This window comes from Phoca vitulina, unplaced genomic scaffold (genome assembly GCF_004348235.1).
Source record: "Phoca vitulina isolate PV1807 unplaced genomic scaffold, GSC_HSeal_1.0 scaffold18, whole genome shotgun sequence".
In the NCBI taxonomy this organism is placed as follows: domain Eukaryota; kingdom Metazoa; phylum Chordata; class Mammalia; order Carnivora; family Phocidae; genus Phoca; species Phoca vitulina.
Window position 1 is genome coordinate 13,497,741 of NW_022589721.1, and position 8,311 is coordinate 13,506,051.

Consider the following 8,311-nt stretch of genomic DNA (forward strand, 5'->3'; position numbering starts at 1 on the left):
GAGTCCTATCTGGACAAATAGCATCAATAGCATAATAATTTTCACTTATTGAGCCCTTCTTATGTGCCCAGCACTGTTTTAAAGGGTTCTTATGAATTGTCTAATTTAATTCTCAGGATAACCCTAGCAGATAAAAATTATTATTATCCCCATTTTACAGATGAGAGAATAGAGAGTCAGAGGTTGAATTATTTTGTCCCAAAGTCATATATTAATAAGTGTTAGATGCAGGAATTGAATTTGAGTGGTCTAACTCCAAGAGTGTACCCTTAGTTAGAAGGAGCTTCTGTATAATAACTGTACAAAGATGTCAAAGACAATTTAAAAGTTGTTGTGGATACATAAGAAAGAAGATTAAGATATTTGTTGGGCAAGCATAAAGAACAAGTAACACCAAGAGAGTCTGAGGATTTTGGATAAGGGTTGACCAGGGATAAATTCCTGGCCAATCTGGAACTGCTTTCTCTTCCTTGTACATGAACTGAGTCAAGTCATAGCTCTTTTGAGAATGTTCCTCATATTTGATGTAAAAAAAATATAGGATTAACTATAATCAGACACTCCATTTCCCAAACCAAGATTTTTTTGGAAGGATACATCTGTTATACTTGGTTCCTGATGGTCTGGCAACCCCAGAGGCCCCAGGATCACCCTTATAAAGCTCTTTTATATCTTCCTGGGAACTCACAACTGTGAGTCAGGAGTCAGGAGGTTTAATCCTGCTAAAAAAGATGAGTGCTCCTACTAGGGCTTCCCTCCAGAAAAGAGCACTCTAGGTCTTGGGAGGAGGGTTAGGGGAAGGAAATAGGAGGGCTGTATCACTTGTAACATTTTGGCCAATACACTCCAATGGTGGGCTCCTGCTTTTAAAGTCCATACTCAATGCTGCAGCCAGAGTGTTTCCTAAAATACAATTAGGATCACATTCCTTTCCTGTTTCCAACCTCTCAGCAGCTCACATTTCCCTCTGTAGAGAGTCCAATACCTGAGATGAAATATAAAGCTCCATCTTACCTGATTCTTGCTGACTTCTGCAGGCACATCTCTCACCTCTCCCCTTCTGACACTCAGCAGTTTGGCCACAGTTATCTCTCTGGACTTTCCTGGACATGCCTTGCTGTCTTTTGCATCTGGGATTTTGCACTTGGACTTTCTGCATGGAACAATCTTGATAACTCCTAATACATTTTTAAAAGACTAACTTTACCTATGAACTCCTCTGAGAAGCTTTGTCTTCACTTATTCACTCATGCATTCACCAAATATTTATTAAGCACCAACTCCGTGCTAGGAGCTACTGAATGCGGGGGCATGGATTTTGTGCCAGCACCTAAGATGTCTCATAACACCCATACTTAGCTCTATATACTTGTCACATTGTACTGTATTTGCTTTTTATGTAAAATTTCTCCCAATAGGCTGAGAGTAGCATCTGGGAACAATCAATGTCTTATTTATAATTTTGTTTTAATACCCAGCTCAATGCTTGACATATAGAGTAGCTGCTACTCAGAAATATTTCTAGAATGAATAGATGAATGAACTATTTCTTTTCGAATCCTTTCTTTACTCCTAGAACACAAAACAGTTAAATTTAGTTCACAATTAATCTGAAAATGTCCTTTCTTTCTTTTTTCTTTTTTTTACTTTTTCTCTTTTTTTTTCTTTCTTCTCTTTCTTTCTTTTTTTTTTTTTGCAGTTAGGTTGACAGAATCCCTTCACCTCAGCAGAAGCCTGACAACCTGCCCTGAAGGTAAACCATGGCAGTCTGTCCAGAATCTGTAGCCAGCAATTCGTGAGGTAACCTCTCTAGCTTCAATTGGTTCAAGAGAGAGAAAGCCAAAGCTCCTTACCATGTCCTTAGTCCCTTTTCTTACTGTATCTTGAAAGGGTACTGACAAAGCTAATTTCAGGGTGAGGAAGTATGCAATCGTGCACACACTGAACATAGGGACATGGTTTTCTGTATAGAATCTTTTACGTTTCAGAAGCCTTTTACTCCATTTTGCTAAATATCCATGTGGTTCCCAGGGAGAAAATCTTGATTTACAGCTGGCTTTCAGCTTCTGCCCTGCCTCCTTCGCTGGTCTTGGCATTGACACAGCAAGTATATGGTAAAATTCAATAAATATATGTTGAATTGAATTATCTTAGTGGTAGGGGAAATGAACCCCGGAGAACCCTACAAAGCCACAGTAGTTAGGTTTATTTGAGTTTAATCAGTTTAGAACCCTTGGGACTAGAAACATGATGGATAAAAATTGACCACAGAAATATCTTGTTGTGTTATTTCCCTCATTGTCTTTCTCCTCTTTACCTCTAGCCACACAGACAAATTTTACAAGGTAATAAAATAAAGGTATTTCTATAGGCTACATGAAAACAATTTGGTTGACCTAGATGTGGCTGGTAGTTTGGGGGCTGATCCAATTGCTAATATATTGCGTACATTGTAGAACCTTAGAATGAATGCTCACAGGATCTTCACTCTGATTCTTAGGGACAGGCAATGGTGTTCAAAGAAACATAAAGGACCAAGGAATCCTATTATAGCTTTTCTTGCTTATTTATCTCCCTGTATTAGCCAATCACTTATGCTGAAAATGATAACCTAGAAGGAAAAGGAAAAACAGGACAACCAACTGTTCCTTTTCTTTTCAGTTTCCTTACTCATCCTTAATCATCTATGAGCCTAAAGTAGAGAGTACTGGTAGAATTATAACAAGAAGTGAGATGAAGACAGTTGAGTCAGTTTTGTGCGGCATTTGCACTGTCCTGGTAAGAATAAAATACAATTGCTTGTATGAGCTACCAAGTACAAATTGTGCAATTTCAGTGACTCCACATATGAACTAAATGCTCTTATATTTGCATTTAAAGCTCACTCAATACAGACAGAAAAGTTCATGTTAATAATTTAAATTTTTAATTTTTCTTGATGAGAACAAATGAAGCACCAAATAAAAACACATCATGACAAGTAGAGAGAGAAGATATAGAAAAAAGGGAAAGCTTTGTACTTGAGTACTTTTAACTATACTTTTTTGCCTGATTTTTTTAAAAAAATTTATTTTTATTTATTTTTTTTGAGATGGAGAGAGATTGTGTGAGCATGGGGGGAGGGGCAGACGGAGAAGGAGAGAGAGTTTCAAGCACACTCTGCACTGAGCACAGAGCCCGATGTGGGGCTCGATCCCACAACCCTGAGATCATGACCTGAGCCGAAGTCAAGAGTTGGACGTTCAATGGACTGAGCCACTCAGGCGCCCCTGCCTGGTTTTTAAATGAGACCCCACATTTTCATTTTGCAAATATGTAGTTGGCCCAGATAACTAGAATGACCATTCAACAAATATTTTCTGAGTGCCCGTTTGTGCCTAGACTTAATAAACAGAGAAGCAGAGCTGAGCCTCTGGAGAGGGTAAGAAGCTGAGCGTGGGACTCACAGGTGAGTGTTCTTCAGGTGAAACTCTGGTACAAGTTAGGGAGGGTCCTCATGTTGCCCCTAGGAGACAACGAGGTGAGGCCCCCATGGATACAGCCTGAGCAAGGCTCCATTGTGTTGGTGGAATCTGTGCTGTGTCTCCTAATCTGGGACTGGAATGAAAAACAACTTAGTTGAATAACCAGTGCCTTTCACAGGTTGCCTGGCTTATTATGGGTTCTACTCTGCTCCTAGTATTGCTTGCATTCTGCTGGAAGATGTGTCAGATGTCCCTATGTTAGTTAAAGGTATCAAGGACTGGGCTATTAGCTCAGCTCAGTCCTCCCTAACGTATCCTTAACAAGGAGCTGAGAGAATTAAGCTCTTAATATCAGGCTCTTAAAAAGGATGGAACTCTGCCTCCTTGAGTTCTTTCTCCTTTAATCTCCCACCCTTGGTCATGAGGTAAAACAGGCCTAGCTATCTTCCTTCTCTTGGAAAGAAAGTAGCTGGTGATGACTATATCTAGAACTCCTTTTAGATCATGGCTTGACAACTTCCAGACCCCCAACTTCAGCAGCTTTAATTTTAAAACAAAATTAAAGGAGTTGAGATGGGGTTTGAATCTTCAACCAAATAAGGTGAATGTGTCCCCATTCTTATCAGTCTGGTCTTGAGATAGCTTTCTTCTAGGCTATTTCTCTCCTATTGCTCCTTGATGGCCCATATCCCTCCAAGTTGTATCAGATGCAGGAACTTACATTATTTTGGCTTATACACTTTTGAAGTTTGGTCATTGATAGTGTGTGGGGGGCTACTTTTCATTTGCTCAACTGTTTTGTCCTATTAAAATAACTTTTAGTAACATTAGGGGGTATAACTTTCTTGAGGGCAGGAATTCTTGTTAGAAAAATGCGCCTATGGGGTACCTGGCTGGCTCAGTCAGTTGAGCATCTGACTCTTGATTTCGGCTCAGGTCTTGACCTCAAGGTCGTGAGTTAAAGCTCCTCATTGGGCTCCATCCTGGGCACAGAGCCTACTTAAAAAAAAAAAAAAAGAAAGAAAGAAAAGAAAGAAAAAAAAAGAAAAATGTGCTTATTTTTTCTTAGAATGGTACTTGCTTGATATAAACAAACTTGGCATTCGTTTTTGCTTTCCTTATCTCCCAAACTGAGTTAATTGCAAAATGCATTTAAAAACAATAACAACATTGTACAAATGATGTCCCATGGGAGAGGAAGACAGTCAAAGCCTGTCAATAAGCTTTTCCAAAATTCTATTGCTACATTCATTCATTTAGTCACATATTCAATATTTATTGAGGGCTCGCTGCTTGCTGGAAAGTGAGGTGGATACTGGACTTGAATGATGCAAAACAGAATTTCAGTCCTCATGGAGCTCAGCTCATTGTCCAGTGAGAGGCATGTAAAATTTTCAACTGATCATAAATTTAAGTAATTACAAGATGTGCTTAGTATTACAAAGTAAATGTATAAAAACCTGCAGTATCATAGGCCTAGTTGGGAGAAGATTGTTCAAGGAAATTTCTCCTAAGGGTGTGATGAGATGAAACACTAAGCTGTTAAAGAGATAGCAAGAGCTCTCCACTCTTTCTTTGCACATTTTTGGGCTCATTCTTTCATCATTTTGTTTTCTTACACCAGTTCTTATGGTTGGAGTTGTGGCCAAGGATTCTGGAAAGGAGAAGGTGCAGTGTTGATATTATAGCCTCTCTTCTATACTGATGGGGTTTGAATTTTGCCCTTTTGCAGGGGTATGACTAGAAGGACCTTGCCTTCTCTGCAGAAGTACTGGGTTTGGTGAATACATTAGGAGGCCTTCTCCCTGTGTGTGGCAGATATTGTTACATCAACAGAGGCACTTCTTGCTAAGCCTAGATGAATAATTCTTACAAAATGTCCAGGCTGTTGCTTCCAAATGATTAGAGCTGCAGTGAGGAATGTGGTCTACTTGCTATCCCACATCTTATACTTCTGCCTTAGTTGTTAAGTGGAAGACAACTGATTCTGTCTAGGCCTGGGGCAACTGGATGCTTCTAATGCCAATGGCCTGCCCCTGACTTCTGATGCATCTAACCTTCAGGTCAAGGAAATTTCTTCTTCCAGGTTTCTGTAAACCACACTCTGACATACTTCCAGCCTCCAGAGAACACATGCATGAGTTATTAAATTAATAGTATAAATTTCTTAGAATAGTATTTGGCACCTAGCATTTGAAAAATAGATATAAGTAAATACTAACAAGCAATAAATAAATATCAGTTTAAACTCTGATCATCATTAGTACCATTATTATAAGAGAAAGGGCATTACTTTCAGGGAGCAGTGAGACTGGGGACTAAAGACAGAAATGCACCCAAGGGAGAATGGCATATTGTCACGTGAGCACAGGCAAGTTTTTCTTAGCAGTATTTTAACCTTGCATTCTGCTTGTCCTTGAAGCCCAGACCTCTCCCCACTTCCTGCCCACACACAAAACCATGGTGTCCTGGATCACCTGGCTTCTTTGCTTTCCTAGTGCCACCAGGAGCTGGGGATACTAAGAAAAATTACCATGGTCCCTGTTTTTAAGGAACTCGCATCCTAGTGGAGAGGAAGAGAAGTAAAGAAAGTAAGCGAATAAAGCAGACCCCATTCTTTCCTTCATGGAACTTGCAGTCTGGAAGAGGAACCAGTGTTAAATAATTAAGCACATAATTAAAATTTTACATAAATTCTATGAAGCTAAGTAGCAGGGTTCAAGAGACTGAAATACAGGGAGACCTAATTTAAAACTGGAGCAGCTGGTTAATGAAGACTTCTCTGAGAAACTAGAATTTAAGCTGAAGATGGTCTCATTTTTCCATGAATACATGCTTTGAGGGATGAAGTTTTCTTCATGTATTCAATAGTTTTATCACACATAAAGTCATGAAAATGCATTCTGACCAACCAGGACAAGTCAGCAGACCCACCTCTTTTTGTCCCTGTCCTGGTGCAAGGATAGAAATGTTAAAAATGCTCAAAAGCTCCAAAAAGTATGAACATTTCTATCCTACTTTAACTTTTGTCTTCACATGGAATCAGATTCTTGGGAAAGAACATGGCTTCCCCCTTGCCCCAAGCCTATGTCAGGGGTAAACTGCTACTGAATATATTACATGGACACTGAATGCTCAGCAATGCTCTTGTGGGCAAGGATGGATGACATATTGTAATCAAAGAAGAAAAGATGTGGATTTTCATTTATATTTGAAATATAATTTGGTTTCATGTCAGAGATGTTTGGGCTATCTTTTGGCATAGATGTATGTTATAGTATAAACTTCTATTGGGAATCTACCCAAATCTCCTTCTCTTGGTGAAGGTCTTGTGACCCCTCTTGATCTTATCAATGTCTGGACATAATAGATCCTCAACTAATGCTAGTTTGCTTCTTCTATCTATCTTTTAGTTCCTCCTTCTATTCTTTCTGCACATTCCTTTCCCCTGGGTACAATTTATTACTTATAGACCCAGAGAGTGGAAAGGGACCTACAGAGTCATTTAGTCCAAGGGTCTGTAAATTGTATTTTGAAGGTTCCCAGGGATCCATGGAAGACTATCAAGGACATGAGAAGGTAGATGGACTGAGAAGGCTCAACTCCAGAGTCCAACACTGCCATTTTGTTACCTGAGTTCAACTGGAGTTACATATAAATGTGCTTCTTTAAAAAAATCTCCAGTGTAAAAAAATGTTTAGAAACCACTAATAGTTCTAGTCTTTATTTTATAAAAGATGAAACAGCACCAGAGAGTGTAAATAGCTGGCTCAAGGTCACATAGAATGTAGAGTGAGACCCAGTTTAAACCTAGGCCTCCAGGCTCATGAGCCAAGGCATTTGGGGCTCTGTTCTCAAATGTTCTGCCTTTGGCCTCCACCCCATCTCAGGTTTTCTAGTGGAAATTTGCCTTGGGAACATCACAGTTAAGAATTTCTGATTCTATTCATTTATGATTAAGTGCTCACAGTTGGCTGGATTCCTTAAGACACTGCTGAATACAGAAATAATTGAGAAACGCCTCCAGACATAAAATAGCAGAAAGTATGGGCAGAATTGAAGTTAAGATGCAATGTGAAAAAGGGCAACACCACCTGGGGAGATGGTGTCTGAAACATCATCAAGAAAAATCCTAGAAAGCTGGTTGCCAGTATGGCATGGGAGTAACGGGTGGAAAAGCATATTTATGTTTGTAATGGGATTCAGTAACAGAAAATAAACAGACTGTTTGGGATGGGGCACACACACAAAACAACACCAAGTCACAGCGTATTGGGGAGATTGTCCCTATGGTCTTTGGTAATACTGTTCTTACAAAAAGGGCTGTTCCATTTTGTTAGCTCCGCAGCAAAGGAGAGAGATAACTTGGAGGAAGTTCTGAGCAGAGCAATGAATGGGAAGGATAATTGACTTCTGGGGTAAAAGGTAAAAATGTATAATGCTTTTGAGGGACTGTCATAATAGTCTTCCATTACACTGCTAGAAACCAGATACACCAAATGGGGAGTGAAATTACTTGGGTACACAGAGATTTAGTGGAAAATGATTGCATATGGTCAGGAATATCAGAAAATAGGTTATACTTGGGGATAAAGTTCTAGTAGAGAGAATCAATTTATCAGCAAACTGAGTCGCCATGCTAGAAGTAGGAGCAGCTTAATATAAAGTATAAGATATGTATCTTTCCTCATAAACTTTTAGGTATGGGATGCCTCCAGCCAAACCATTTTCATTTTCTTCTTGAACAGTCTTTGTACTCTCAGGAGGGTCTCTGCACCTGCTGACTCCTCTCTCCCCCCACTGAGATCACTGAATGACTGGTTCTTTCTTACTGTTCAAGTCTCAGC